Source organism: Sturnus vulgaris, chromosome 1, assembly GCF_052056855.1.
Source record: "Sturnus vulgaris isolate bStuVul1 chromosome 1, bStuVul1.hap1, whole genome shotgun sequence".
NCBI classification, from domain to species: Eukaryota; Metazoa; Chordata; class Aves; order Passeriformes; family Sturnidae; genus Sturnus; species Sturnus vulgaris.
This window is the reverse complement of record NC_142243.1, coordinates 22,659,353-22,675,956: the sequence shown is the minus strand read 5'-3', so window position 1 is coordinate 22,675,956 and position 16,604 is coordinate 22,659,353. Positions and strand designations below refer to the sequence as shown.

Sequence of the window (16,604 nt, the reverse complement as noted above, 5' to 3'; positions counted from 1 at the left end):
TAGTTACTGCATTGTATTCTTATACACAAAGGATTTCCCAGACTCTATCTAAAGTGACGAAAATTGCTGTATACCTCTTCTCCACAGTTCTAACATAGAAATCATAATACAGATCCTTATGGACAAATTGCTGTGTTACAAATTCCTCTCTCCAAAAAGAACTGTCCACAGATTGACTTTGCCTCTAAGCAGAGCCCTGCAAATCTAAATAGATCTGTGTGTGGGAGTTGACTACAGTTTCAGTGTGGGTGTGAAGGGATGACCCTAAAAGAAGTGAGTGCTAGCCAAGGACTGTAAACTAGTAATAACTAGTTATAACTAGAACTAGAACTATAAATAGAAAATAAAACCCCAGAATATTAATACAATTACAAACGAAATTATTTTATGAATGTACTTTAAATAAGTGACATACTCTTTGAAAGGTGAGATGTCTATGGCCCTGTGGATATGCGGCTGGAAAACAGAAACCAAGATTTTGGCTTTGCTGCTGAATGTGATTGTAGGCAAGTCATCCCACTGCCACCTGTTTTGTAACAAGGGCCCTGGTTCATGTCCCAGCCTCTGGGTTTAGAGTACCTCCCAAAATTAGTGCCCAGTTCTAGCTGGAGCCACCAATAGTTCAAACTATGTAAATACAGTTAAATTTATTAAAAATGCAGTATTAGAACAGTTGCAACATTTGGTAATACTTGAAAGCTCTATTTGGATTGTGAGTTTTCCAAATTGTACCTTTATGCACAGTATGAGTTCAAAATGAAAGTCCTGCATCACCTGACTCTGAATGTGCACCCAATAGCCCAGTGTGGGAGGTTGATTCTGAAGAGTCAAGACTTTCCCTTAAATTACACAATTACCAGTTGCTAAGTAGCATATATGCACATCAATAATTGCAAATCAACCATGCATACTTTGCACACAGATCTCTACAAAATATTATAATTAATTCCTTCATAGTGTGTCTTGTGAGGAGAAAAAAAGGAATACAAGCCTGATCTTCACTGTAATAGCTTTTATTCACAGTATTAATTTCCAGTGTTATTTGATAATGTGATTGGTTTCACAATTGATTTGTAGGTATATTTTTAACTTTCGAGTGGCTGTGGTAACTTCCAAATTAGTTTTCTACAAGACTTTCAGCAAAAATTCTTTCCTACCCTAGCTGCCCACAGCTGAAGTTTTTTCTTTGAGTTGAGAACAAAGTCCACAAAGCCCTTGACAATTACCATTTGAATAAGGCTTCACATGAAAAATGGCCAGGACTGAATCTACTACACGTCTTCTAGTTTATGAGAATAAAGCACAGCCCTCTGTGAGTGAGCTCTGGGAAAACTAGCACTTCAGATGAAGATCCTACAAAAATAGCAATGTTATTGAGCTTAATATCGTTTGCAAGCAAAGCCATGGAAACCTTATTAAAAACAAACACAAACTGAGGATTTTGGTACATATCAAAACCAGAAAAATTTTAGTGCTAGTTGTTTGCAAGAATATACTACTCAAACCTGACAAACAGCCAAATCCCTACAACTTCTTCTAACCTTTTTTCTATCTGATTAATGTGATATGTCTAAATTGCTATGCTCACCTTGATAACTTGAAAAAGCCTGCCAAAGAGGAATTGACTGAACATGAACTGGAGAAATGTTGTCTCCCTGGATCTATAATGAAAGAACCTAAACCTACAATTTTTGCCAGTGTTTGACACAATGAGATCCTTATCTCAGTGGTAGCACCAGCTCTCATCTCTGAAACAGGTAAGTAAATGCTATACCTGAATAAAATTTGTAGACACCTTAATTAAAATATCAGAAAGAAAAAAAAAAGAAAGCAAAGCCTATTTGTTACAGTTGTATATAACAGGACTCAGAAAGGAATTATCTGTCGGAAGATGATATAAAGGCATTAATGCCCGGGTTTACAGGTTTGTTACTGGTTTAAACCCATCTCTGGAGAAAAGGAGGTCCAGAATGGCTGCTAAGAGACCTTCTCATTGCTAAACTCTTTTGCAGAACTAAACAGTCAAGGAACAGGAGATTCAGCTACAAGCAGTTGGGTGTGAGTGAGCTTAGCTGTGATATCCTTCTACCATTTCTAACCTTTGTGGTAGAGCCAGCTTAAGAAATTCCCACTGCTGCAAAGTTAATTCCTTGTTCCTGCCCTGCCACTTGTGCCCCTATCACTCATATTGTAAAATTTTCTCTGGAACTGTCTGTACACTGTATTACTAAAGGTATCAGAAGTGATATTTTTATGTAGAACTTCATAGTGAAGTGATCCAGTTAATACCAAGCTCCCAACTAGCTTCATCACAACTAATGGGATTGAAAACTGGTGAGGGAGCAAGAAGGAACTGCCTGGATAGAGCTAGACAGCTAGACATATCACACTGTTCTTGTTTGTAAAGACAAAATGATGGAATAACATCCTTATTTTTCATCAGCAGCATTCTCCAGTGCATTGCTAAGAACAAAGCTTCATTCTAAAATCTGAAGCCACCTCCCAGCTCACAAATGGCTAATTATTTTCAGGTATCCAGAAACACTGTGAAATCTGCCTTAGCCAGGCACTTAGGGGAGCAGACAGTTGTCACATAATGACCTACTAATTAAAAAGGAAGAAAACCGTACTCAAAAGATCTGGGAATACCCATAAGATAGCCTAATAAGGATAATCTCCGGTACATGTTTCAAGGGAGCAGCAAACGAGAGATGGCTGAGAGCCCATGCCTCTGACTGGAAGTTCTTTGAATTTTTTTGGTTGGTTTTAATTTTTTTTAGCAGCAAAAATATGTTAGCCTGCCAATATACTAAGGAAATGCTTAACAGTTTGTGAAGCTTCAAGTCATATTTAAGCAGAATTCAGACGGGATAGAAAAGCATTTGATTCTTTATAGGTCACTGTCTAGTTTTGAATGAAGAATATAACCCTAGAGTTCAGGGAAAGCAGATCAACTGTGCCCTCCAAATACCACAAATGAAACTTATTGGCTGCCAGTGTCAGGAATGATGGTTGCTGTTATTAGCAGTGCTATTTATCAACTCAAACCTAAGCACATTTATTTATTTATATTATCTGCAGCACAACAGCTGACCAACTCAAAACCCAAATGAGATGATGTGCTTGACCTTCTCCTTCCACTCCTCCCCACCTAACATAACAAGAAGCACATCTCTTCAGAGAACTTAATCAAAAATTTATTCCTGCTTTTCCCTGTCATGGCTTTTATCCCCAAAGCGAGGTCTGCTGGACGAAATGACATGTGAAAGACAAAATACCTGCCAGATGACTCATTAGCATTTACCTCCTCCCAAAAATTAAGTCCTGCCTCATGCAAAAATTAAAGTATCTGCAGGTACTTAAAAATAGGGCATTTTGTATACATGTGATTGTTAATATTAGTCAAGTTACTTCTTGAAAGCTAAGTGGTCTTGGAACAAATTTAATGCTGCTGGTTTAATCAGTGCAGAGTAGCTGTGGGATAGTCTAGAAATGGGTGTGGACCATTTTGCTCTAACAAAGATTCCCTGGAATTTAAAAATGCCTCTGCAAGGGATCACAACACTATAAACTACCTCAGACCCCACAGATAAATGCTAAGCATTAAGAAAACAATGTGTGGATGTTTATCACTACCACAATCATTCTAGTAGCCTGCAAGTACCTACAGGCAGCTTGGAATTAAGTTACATCATTTTTTTTCCCTTTGAGAAGACAGGGTGAGTGTTCAGGTGCAGAAGGAAGAAAAAAAGAGGAATGGGTAAACAAAAGAAAAAAAAATCCATTTCTCACCCGCATTTTTATTTCCATTAGTGTTCTTCCTAGAAAGTACTTTTTAAACCAGCAAGGAATTTTTTATCCAGAATGTGGACTTATGAATGCCTTTGTTTTAGCTTGACAGAACAGATATTATTGCAGCTGCATTCTGGATAGTTAAGATCCTTCTAGCTTAACACCATCTGGTTATGCACTCTGCTGCTGTGACTTTTGAGAGACTGAGCATCATGGCAAAGTGGTAATGTCAATTAAAATACATTTTTTAGGACAGCACTGCAACCCTTAAGCACATATAAATTAGACAGAAAGCAGACCTCACATGCTGAAGCAGAAGGATCTTTCCCATGATTACAGTATATTATATTAATGGCAAGTTTAAGTAATAGATGTTATTTAAATTTTGGAATACATTTTCAAATATGATTAAGTCCTAAGCTCTTAATCTATGTGTCCACCCACACCATGAATGCCATACAATGGTATTTATTGACAGAGTTATCAGGAAGTCTTTGCAGTTGACATTTTAAAGCATCAGTTGTTTCCCAACCCGAGAGTTCTTTAGACTAAAATGGAGCAGAGGAGAAAAAAAAAATCCCAGTTTAGGAAATGCAATGGTGTCTTTATGAGATACTGCTTGTCTTCATGCTCATTCCCTAGAGGATGTGCTGATACTTGCTGAATACTGCTATGCAGTCCTTTCACCTATACAGCTCCCACTTGGGATTTTTGCTGAAAATCTGTGACATTAGAAATAGTTACTGGCAGCTTCAGACCAGCTGCTTTCTTCCCTGCCAGTTCCATTTTTATATACAAAACCATATGGAGCACTGAAACGGAAATATTTCCCCAGTGCAGTCTCTGTGGCATTGAATGGAAAAAATGTTCCAGAATTAGCACCTCCACAGAGCATCACTACAGCAATGAGGATATTCTGTCTAGTACATAAGGAGATCACAAAGCAGCTCAGTGATTTTATTTCTCAGAGCTCCCACTCCGGTTGGGGTAAGAACCTTTTCCACATGTATGACTAAGATGTTCAGATATTATGCATGGTTTGGGAAACCCAGCATGAGGCTCCTGTCATAGAAACAACTTTTAGAAAGCAAGCAGGATCTACACTCTTTGACAACCAGGCCTTCCCCAGATATTACAGAGGCTTCCCCCTTTCTTTTTGTTTTTTATAATACTTAAATTAAATGTTTTTTAAAAACCAGCTTCACTCACTAGAGAGGCTTGTGGCAGGAACAGTAGATGTCAAATCAGGTGCAACATACTATGCATTTTGTGGTATGCAAAGACAGGGATCATGGTAAGATGGAGTACTAAAGGCTTTTCTTTCAAAAGTGCTATAAGCATTGGTTTTCTTGTAACTGCAAGAAATACTTAATCTTTTTTTTTTTGAAGCTCCATTATAAAAGTAAGGTTTTGCATAGCTCATTTAAATAGTTTAAATGACACGAGGTTAAGAACAGGAAAGCCTTTCACCAAAGGTGGTTAGTCCTTTTCAAAGATTTCATATTATTTGAAGCTTACTTTCACTGCATTCTCTTACCTTGGCTGCTTCCCAAGTGGGTATAAGTTAATTAAACAGGATTTTGACCCTTTAACCTTCCCTATAAACTGCATCTTTACCTACTCTATTTAAATAAATCAGATAAAAAACCAATCATAGCAGAATATATATTTTTACAGCTGCGGAAAAAAACAAACATGTCTATTAAGCTTATTTGTAAGTACTTAGTAGTCAAAGCAACAGCCAAGACTCATGGATGATTTTAATTAAAATAAATCTGGGTGGGCACATAAATTCATTTACAATGGTTTTTTCAAACTGAAACTCCTCTAGCATTACTGAACAGCACAGCACTACAGTAAGTTCTCATTTGTTCATGGCAACTGAAGCTCAATCCACCTGATTAGCTTGTATTCCTGTTGAGTAATGTGAAGTGTAAATTGTATCTACAAAAAAATATCAAAGATATGAGGCTGAAAATTGTTACAGGAAAGAAGAGAAAGAATGAGCAAAACAGATGGATAGATAACAAATATACAGAATGACACCCAGCATCTCTGTCACTGGTGTGCTCTGGGTTTAAATATCAAAAGGAGGTGAAATAGATGCACCAGGAGAACGCTGAATTGCTCTCTACAGATAGTGTGGCTTTCTGTATCTCATTAGCCCTTTTCACCTTAAAGTACAGGCTTCTGATTATTAGACCCTTCCAAAAAGCCTTTTAAGTTCATCCAGAAACAAAGTACAGTTTAGGTATGAGGAATGATGGCAGTTATGTATGGAGAAATGAGTAACTAGCTCACGTATAAAGAATGAACACAGAACTAAGCTCTTTGTGCCTAAGTGATGTGCCCAGGTCTCTGCATAGGCAGTAACAAAGACGCTGCTACTGCAGCCTGAGCATTGATCACATCTCTCACCCCCAGCAGGGACTTCTAAAATTGAGTTCATCACAGAAATAAATCCTTGCAAAACGCAGGCCTTTAGTTTGATATATTAATAGCGATATCATCTAACCACCTCACTGGTGCATTATGTTCAAATTTGGCAGCCATCGGTTGATAAATACATGCCTTTTCAAGGGTTCTACTTTTTAATCATTGATCGGGACATATTTTCCCCTTTCCTAACACTTCTCTCAACCCATCCTTGCTGAATAAACAGCAGGAAGATGGCAACAACAATCAAATCATGCATAAGAAGCCCCTACTGCAGCATGAGCAGAGACAGACACAAGTGGGGAGGCAGACCTGTGCACCAACTTACATCTTCCAAGGTGCAACTCATCTCATTGTAAGTGCTTGAAGGTTCATAATGGCATCATGCATTATGTTTTGTCCACCTTTTTCAAACTATTTTAGACCAGGGCTGTTACCATGCTGTGGTAACAAGGATTAACAGGAATAAGATCTTCTGTTTCTCACATCTTCTCAGAAGAGGATCATATATTCCCAACAGTAAGACTTCTCTGTAAGACTTTTCCACTATCCCCAAAACAAAGCTATCTAAAGCAATATGTAGCAGTAGAGAGTGTCCAAAGGAAAAAAAAAAAAAGACATTGGAAATTCTGGAAATTATAATACATAGTTTAAAGGCATGCCAACAGCCTGTAACTCTCCCTCCTCAAACATTTTTATCCTGTCAAGTAATAACTGACAATAATGGTACTGTAAACTCAGAGAGATACATTCTTTGTGCTTTGAAAGGGCTTTGCATAGAGTTATTTTAATTATTTTCCTTCTATAGTAAGTAGAGGATGAAAAAGATTTCTGAAATAAGAAATGTTATTGTTAACTCACTAATCACAGCTGAGGGACTTAGGGGTAGTCTGGTTCCTGAAATATCTTTGAACTTATTTTACAGAATTGTCTTAGTTGGTGGTATCCTTGTCACATGGATTTCACTGCAAGGCACCAAAACTTCCTTTATGCAGAATTACAATAGACAACACTGGATGCTGAAATCATATCCTGGGAAATTCTAGATCACTGATACTTGAAACAGGGAATTTTATTAGTTTTAAGAAGTTAATTTTTCATTTGTAAATGCCTATTTATGAGGTGATTGAGTTTTGAGTCAATGTGTAAATTACACACTACATTATTTATTTTTCAAACATAAAATACATATCCCTGCTGTTTAGAGAAACTACTGACCCTTAAAAGTCAAAGCAAGGGCTTGATTTCTCTCCTTTGATTCTGGAGCCACCACAGATGAGAGGGTTATAAGCTTCCCTATTTTGCTTCATGACATTAATCATGCTTATGGCTTGGGACCAACAGAGTAGCTGGGAACAACCTGGGTATCAACACCTAGGAAGAGCTGCTAAGGGGACCTTGGAAAAATGCTGAGATGATGGTTAAGGAGCCCTGTGTGGCAGAGCAGACCAGGAGGGGAGTCTGCAGCCAAAGCCAGGCAGTCACACAGCTACAAACTATGAGGTTTCACAGCAGAAGCTGCTATAATATGGAAATAGATTCTTACCCTCTAGGCCCATATGTCATCACACCAAGCTAAGCTGAAGCTGCCAACTAAAATGGGCAATTTCACATGAACTTGGCAGAGTGACTGCCAACACAGAGCTTGTTTTCCACTGGTGCCACCCACTCTGCTAATCCAATTCTGTCTCCTGATTTCTTTTAAATAATAATGAACACAGCAGATGGGAGGGGAAAATGTTGATGGCTGTTAAGCCAGCATGCAAGTGAGGCTCTTTGCTTTTCACATGTCTTGTGCAAACTAGCTCTAAATGCAATGTCAAGTGATTAATAGTGGTTAAACAAGAAAGCCAGGATTTGCCATGTTCTCAGTCATTTAATCTTTGACCAGGACAGGCAGCCAAACAAAAGTCAGAAGAATGATATGTTCAAAGAGAAAGAACCAACTTCCATAACACTTAACTTTGATAAAGGTAGGGATGGAATCTTCTTCCCATCCTTGCAAATATCATTTTTGGTGGGTTTTTTTGGGCAGCAGAGTAATATGGGGCTGCTAAACACCAGAGCAATATTAAAAATACCTTTCACGTTAAACGCAGTAATCAGGACAGGAATTATTGAGCATAATCCCACGGCTGACTCCTTTTTGACAAGGAGAGGGGAAACAGGCTGAAGCACCAGGTTTGGGAATAGGGATGTGACTGTCAGGAGAAAGGGCAGAGCAGACAGCAGAGAGCAAACAGCCAGGAGGCTGCCTGTCTTCAGCAGCAGCAGGAGGACCTATTGTTCCTGGGTCACACAACATTATCTCCTGCCCAACAAACAGCAGGTAACCTTGTTTGCACAATGCAGTGTGTTTTCTCTCGTGTCAGCCTGACACAGAGGATAATCACCTCCTACTGCTACCTACTGACCTCACACTGAGGGTTGAAAGGTAGGAATCCCACTGGCGACACATCTCGATGAAGGTGAAAGAAGGTATCAGTAAGAAGTTATCGCTATCATTCTGTACACCAAAACCTCTTCCACTTTACCAGTTTCTGAAATTCGGGAACTTACAACTCTTGAAAGGATTTAAAATGCTTGTGCAATATATCTAATCCCTTCGAGACCTGTAGCAGTCTTTAACACGTGATCATTTTCTGGTCTCCAAAGAAACCTTTGCCACATTTGCTGCTCAAACTATATGCTGCTTTTGTAAGACAAAGGGTTTTATTGAAAGTAAGACCCTTGGTTCCTTTATTGTGGAAGTCGGAAGGTCTCTAGTAAGTTGAATGGGCAGACAAGAAAAATAACAAAGTTTCAGTAGCTGAATACTTGGAAAGTTGCATTTGACTCCTGCTTCTGCTATAGTTCCTACATGATGCTAGAAAACTATTATCAGAGCTCCTATGATAGTAGAGAAGTTATGTTAACCTATTTTTTCTTTTGTTAACAGAAATTCACTTAGCAGCTCTCATTTTCTTTGTAATCCAAGATGGATCCTGGCTGGGGCTGCAGATATGCTGAGTATTCACTGCTCCAGCTGAGGTCAATGCAGAATGAAATCCAATCTGAACATATTGAGCACTAAAGGATGCAAGGAGCTCTGAAAAATCAGGCAAGAATAATTGATTCATTTTTAACAATTGCCATTTTAATACCTGTGCTTCAGCTCCTAGAGCATAAAATGGACACCTTGATACCATGTCAGCTCACGGGGGTACTGTGAAAGTGGCTTCATGATGCTGGCAAAGAACCAAGCCAGAATGCCCATGATGAAAAGCCACCATGGAAACTAATGGTTCCATATCTGATGCAGATTACGGAGGCTATAGCCATAATGCATAGGATGAAACACTGAATGATGAAGATGAAAGGAAACTTTAACTATCCGTGTTCACAATCCATTATCCTACAGAAAAGTGACTTGAGGGCCCAAAGAAATAAGAGTGTATGATCCTGACAAATGAAAACTGTAGATGAGTGCATAAACCACAAAATTAAATTTGAAACCTTAATTTTTGTCATTCCTAAGTACTGTTTCAATTTACCACTTTAATAAATATTGTGAAGCAGACTTTAGAAGAAGACAGTGTTGCTAAGAACTAATGGTATATCTTCTCAGTTAGTCACATAAAGGATGAAAAGATTCCTAATATAAAACATAGGCTTGTCTCAAATTTTCTCAAAAAATAATATCAGTTTCTTTGCCTTTCAACTGAAATATTTTGCCTGGTTTGATGTTGCAAGGCCACAGTAACAATTTGAGACAGCAACCTTTGATAATAGAGGTTAACAGATATTTCACTGTCTAAATGTTACAATCTCTGTTTTTCCATCTAATATAGGGAGTTTCACATATGCCTTCTAAAAACTGAAAGAATTTCATACAGACATCTGTACTGGCCTGTTCTTTGTACTAATTAAATTAGTTTCCTGTTGAGTAAGTAAGGTACTGGCAGCCAGGAACAGTTGGGGAGACAGCTCAGAGGTTTAAGCACTGAACCATGAACTTTTCTGTTTACTACAACATTAAACAAGTAGACACTCTTGCTGACATTATGGGGAATGAAAGAGCATTCTGTTAAGATTGTTGTTTCATTACTGTTAGTGAACTACTGATCTTCGTAAAGAGACATTTTTAAAGATACAAAAGGTATTTCATTTGATACAGTTAACTAAATAAACTCATTATTTGGATTAAAAATATGTGTGTCAAAGTTAAAGCTGAATTTGAACTTCAAGGCTAAGGGGTCAAAACTCAGAAGGGAGAAATAAGTCGAAGTGCCACCCAATAACCTGGCTGTGTCTCTGGTTCTGCACCTCCACTCTAATGATCACAAAGATGAAAACTTGATATGACACACAGATCTTCAGCCCAAACACCTCTCTCAAGGGGCACTGACACCTTGAAGGAGTGGGGCAAGAGACACCATGTCTCTGATCTATACTAGTGGCTTTCAGCAACTGCTGGAGAGTTTGCCATTTGCTTAAATAAAGCACAATGACAAAGAAGCACAAGAAGTATATTAATGTAAGATCTAAATAGCTGTTCTTACTTCAGTTTCATTTTTCCTTGTAATGTAAGGCCTCTTAAAATATTATAAATTGTTTACATTAAAATATGTATGCTTACCACAGTACATATACACTGAGCCTTTGTGTGCATATATTTAGCTCAAAGCTAATCTCTGAATAAAACCCCTTTCTGAAAATAAAGATTTATAAAAAGAAATACTGATAAACTTTCAACTATAGGGACTCTAGTGGTCACTGCAAAAACAGAATTGCAACACAAAACCTGTGTGATTTTGCAGATCACCCCATAAATCTTCCTTTGTCCCAAGAGTTTAAGTTTTCAGCCAAGAAAAACAGCATTCTTCATAAAATTAATGAAAACAAGCTGCTCTTTGCCTACAGAAAAAGATTTTTCTTAATTACATTTTTTGCTTTGAATCATATATCCTGTAGTTTGATTAAATTCCCTTAGAAGTCAACTAAAAATTAGAGCTTTGCAGTATGAACCTCAAACATGATGTTTACTTGTAGAATATAAACCCACTGTGCCTTTGGAAGGTGATATTTAAAGCAAGAATAAGAGCAATATGCAAGACAGTTTTTATTATTTTCATTATGTCACTGCATAAATTTATTTTCAGGGCTTAGAGTTGGCAGAGAAATATGATCTGGCCAATGTATTTATTAGAAATAAATGGTCTGTGTAAATGAATGTAGATAGAGCAAGAATACTGGAATTCTGGTTAATCCCTTGAGGCAGTAAATCAGGATTTCTAAAGCACTTAATGCAAAATATCTGCATCAAGGGGTTAAATATATAAAATATGAAAAGTCAAAGACAAGAACTAGATTAAAAGGTTGCATGGAGACGGTGTTGAAAAAACTGGAGCCTGCTGCTAAATAGATATCCAACAGGCATTTATTTAGGTTCACTGGCTGCAGCAGCCGCTGGCATACTCTAAATGAACTCATACAACAAACAAAAATCAAATTCTAGTGTCAGTCTTTGATCATTTTTTAGTACCAAAGTAGAAAATTTCATAGAGAACCAAGCTATGTGGACATGATTAAGCTAATGCAACTAATTGCCCTAACTGAAAAATAAAAATGCCAGTTCTCTATACCCTTGCTGCCCCCTCATTGCCTCAATACTCCAGATGAGCCTTGAATCCTTCCTGGCAGACTGCGCCTAATCCCCAGTAGGGACAGCAGACAGGGAAAACACATCACTCATTAATTTAACCACTAATTGAATCAGTTCCTATTCAGCAGAAAATCTCCCTCCACTCCAGAGTGAAACTGGTCCCAAAACCTAAGTCTTTGCCAGGCCTAAATCATAACTCAGACTGAAGAATAATTTTCGTTTTCTCTGGTTCCCAATGCTTTCATAGAAACAAGACTTTAGAAGACTTTTTGTGTATGTACTACTAAATAAGAACTTAAAAAAAAATCCAGCTCAAAACCTAACCTCCCTAACCAACAAAAAATGAATACACTGCTCATTCAAACAGCAGTGTTCCCTGAGGTTCTCTGTGCAGATGTATTCCTAATACAACTGCAGCTATCACCCATGACCAGTAACTGTTGGCTCCAAAGCTCAGAGGTGCCTTTTGTTTTAAGTTGGTTTAAGTTTTAAGGCAACAAGACATACCTTGATATATATATATTTCATATTTCTGCTTTTATGCTCACAAATGGATAAAACTGATCTTTTTTTTAAACTACTGTAGCCCTGACCCTTTCAGGGGGTCCATGCAAAGAGGCCAGTACCCACACAGAGCTTGTTTGAAGCCAATGTGGTTTTCCCAGTGGGAGACAGGAAGGGATGGGAATTACTGAGTTAAATTTGTGTATTGCTATTTTCAACATAAATTAAATACTTGCAGCTAAAGTAATAAATACTGAAATCCTACTATGCATTGATACCTTTTAGATCTCTGGGAAGGCAAGTGACCTTGGTCCTGCTTCTGTAGTTCTAAACTTAAAAGTTTTAAACTTTAAAGGAAATTTAGTCCAGATTGAGAGATGGATTCCTAGTTCCCACACTGGTACTCCAGAAACTTCATTTCCTTCAGGAGGTCTTAATCACAACCCTAAAGCTGAATATTTTTCCAGCTATGTTCCTAAATTGAGTTTTGTATGAACAGCAGAAGAAAAAAACCTTTTATACGTATGACAAATTACAGTGCTCATCACTTTTGTTCAGCAAGGTCTTATCAAATACTATTTCACAATTCAAGGAATACATTCAAATTCCTATGAAGAGATCCAGAGGATTAGCTCTTGTACACATCTTTTCCTGTTTGGGACAAGGCTGACAAAATCTGAATGCTGAAGGCTGAAATTCTGAGCATGGTGAAATGTACTTGTTAGACCTTTTAACCTATAATTGACAGCAAAAACTAGATGTTGTAAAATCTGAGCCTAGCTGAACAAGCTTTAGGGCATTTTTTCACTTATTTTGCCTCTTGATTATCACTCATGCACAGAAAGAAACTACCACAAAGACCCAGGGAATGGCTAATACTCTCAAAGCTACTATTTAAAAAGAAGATATTGATAGAATTAGCTAACATATAAAAAATGTGTCAAATGTTATTTGTACACAGTTTATTTGTAAAAACTGGCTATTAAGATTACCATACATTTGTCAAACTTGATTGTAAAACAGCATTCACTGACAAGCCAGTTCTACAGTGACACAAATCCTAAATGAAGACAACATAAAAGTTCTTACTTGAGAGAAGAAAGTCTTGAAAATAAAGAACATTTTAATAACTATTTTTATTCATTTCACAAAGCTGGTACCTTAACACCCCCAGGTCTCTGAATGAGTATGTGAATATCCAGGGAACGTGCTATCACAGCATTGCTAATTCATCTGGATTTGACCTCTGAGGAACAGTTTGTGTCATCATGGAGCAAAAGCTCTGGTGAAACATTTGTCTAGATAAAAGGCCTCAAGCAGTTAACCTGCACAGCAGAGGCACTGCAGCCGGGCAGGAGGATAATGACCTCTACCCAAATGGGGAAGGTACATCAATGGAACACTAGGACAGCAAGACAAAAGATGATGGCAGCTCAGCAGGAAAACATTAGCAGTGATATAATTCTTGGTACTGTATGTGAAGAAATGCCTTAAGAAATATAATGTCAACCTGTTTTTACCTAATAATTATTTCCAATTTTAATATTTAAAAAAAATTAAACATCACACCAAACTTTGTTCTTCACTTTTATTTTAAACTCTTGCTTTCATTCTGTTTTATTTTTTTCCTAAATAAAAATCCTGATAGAAGTAAATAGCCCGTGTGGGTAAAAGTTACAATTCAGATGAAATAAATGTTCCTTATTTGATACATGAATTATTGGATGGATGTTTTTCTGACTTCAGGTAGTTATGACACTGCTCTTAAACATAAACCAGAAGAACTTGATGAGCCTTGTTTAGCAAGTCAAACCTGTCCTAACAGACAGATTAACTCATTTCTTATGCAGATTATTTACACTAAGGATACCTTTCATTGTTTATACTGAAGTTTTCTTCTTTCTGTTTTTAAAAGGAGACACTGTGTCACATATCCATTATTTTTACCAGGGAGAATGCCGTGAATATTTAGCTACCACTCTTTTAGCACCACACCATAAGTTCTGGGTTTAAACTATTTATTTTTAAAGTAGTAGCATGATCAGGCTTGCATGCTTATCTAAAGATCTTTGCTTTATGAGGGAGATTTTAGTCTGTGAGGTTTCCTCTACACATGGTAGGCAGTTGTCAGCAGCAGTGAGCAGGGCGAGGGGTCACTGCAGCTGCTCTGTGAAAGCACAGGGTTCCATCAACATCGCAAAAATCCTGCAGAGTGGGAGCTGGGAGACCACGGATTAGAGTGCATTGGAGTGTGTGTATAAGGTCACACCATGTCTATCAAAGTGATATCAAACTGGTACACTGTACAATACATTTTACTGTGTTCTGTGTTCAAAGAAAATAAAAGGAGAATGGACATGTGTGTAGCAGACCACGGTTTAGTACAGAATTTCACATTGTCCTTTTAAATAGATGGATTTACTAAGTTCACAAAGACATGTCAAATATGTATACACAGTGGAGATGTGTTGACTTGAGAGAGAAATAGATTTCATGAATTCTTCAGGTTAGACATGCATGAGATCAAAATAATTCTTATTAATTAAACAGTAGAAAATATTGTTAAGAGAAACAAGATGTTCACATTTCCTGAATCATACACACTAATATACATAAATGTCTGTCTTTGTATACATAAGTCAATAGCTTCTCATTAAGTGCTTTTTTATATCTCCTCATGAAACTTGACTTTGATGAAATCAGTAACTGAATTTAAGACAACCCTAAAATAAGGATAGATAGGCAGCAAATACATAATTCTGATTTGTGAGTAGACACAATTCTTTCCCAAATCTGCATGTTTCAGAGGACAGTTACAGGACTTTGAATGTCATATATGCCATGTTGTATAGAATCCACAGAATCCAGAGATTTGTAATTCTTGTTAGGCTGCTTCAACCAGATGAATAAAACTATGTTTCCCAACAATAACAGCAACAACAACCACAAGAAGTTACTGACCTGACATCTTGTGTTAGGAAACAAGGAGATGGGTAGGGCAATAGAGAATTTATTCTGGCTGAAATATGCAACAAAATGAGATGACTAGTCATTAAACAATGTCTCCTATTTCTAGCAATCTTGTGCAAGCTGAAAGCTAGCAGAGATATTCAGGCAACAAGGGTTTATCAAACTGCATCTGTCTACAAAGTCAAAGGGTTGATGACACTATAACAGTTTTATGCTGTTTCCAAATTGTTTCCATAATTTTACAATTACTCTCAATCACTTTCAGCAATAGAATATAAGAAATGTAGGTGCAAAGAATAAAAAAGGAGAAAGAATCCTGTTTGCAAACTGTACAGATGTGAAGGATGAGCTGCTGAAAGAATCCAAATGGTGTGATTTAAACTAAAGCATCCCAAATATCTGAACCAGCAGGACTCTGTGACCTTCAAATTTCCTATGAGAAGTTCTGAAGTTTTTCTGTTCATGGGGATCACTTTAAAAATTGCTGACCCTGACAAAGATTGCAAAACTGTAAAAAAAAAAAAAAAAAAAAGTTACCACCTTAAGCACAAGTAAATTACAAACCTCCCTTTCTCCTTACCATAAATACCAACACCCACTTGCACAGTAAGCCCTTTAATCTCTTCCTCACAAAACCCTTCATGCCTGGCATTCACTTACACATGCATTTGCAGTTATTTTTCACAGCCAATTACCATCCTGCCCTCACCCAGTCATTACCCAATCCTCCTGGACACACACATTCACTGGAAGACATCTTCCTCCACTTCAGCTCTTTCCACACTGAAGCCCTCTCTTCTTAACCACTGGCCCAAATACACCTGAGCTTCTGAGAGGCTTATGAGCCATCAGAGCTCAACGTGAATGGGCTTTGTCTCTTTGGATTTCTCCAGTTTTGTTTTATTTTAAGCAGAAAATCTTTGATGCAGGACGATTTCTTCCTGCTTTCCTGGAAAAGGCTTCCCCTTACACTGGACAGGCAAGAGTTGCCAAGACTGAAGAATAAATGTGGATGAATACCCCTGGCAGTGCCAAGGTCTCTCCTCGGCTTCACTGCTGCTGACCCAGGTCTGGTCCCTGCCTCTGACTCTGGCCCTGCTGTCTCTACAGTTTTCTACATCAACATTGCTGCCCAAGCACCAACATCCCCCCTCCCACAAGTGGGAACACCAACGCACCCGCTGCCTTAAGCGACGTACTTATGATCAGAGAGGACCACACAAGGGCTGCCTGTCTTAGTCTACCCATCAAATAATAC

General features: G+C 37.8%; 1 protein-coding gene across 15 annotated transcripts in view; it reads right to left on the bottom strand.

The window, feature by feature from the left end:
• The window catches only part of CDK14 (cyclin dependent kinase 14), a 405,136-nt gene that overhangs the window by 104,869 nt on the left and 283,663 nt on the right, over positions 1–16,604 (bottom strand). For 4 of the 15 annotated variants that reach the window (XM_088161458.1, XM_088161505.1, XM_088161476.1 and 1 more), the window contains one exon: positions 13,951–15,854. The exons of the other annotated variants lie outside the window; for them this stretch is intronic. The gene's annotated coding sequence lies outside the window, so the exon portion shown is untranslated. Of the gene's footprint in view, positions 1–13,950; positions 15,855–16,604 lie in introns of those variants that run through there. 15 annotated transcript variants of the gene reach the window in all.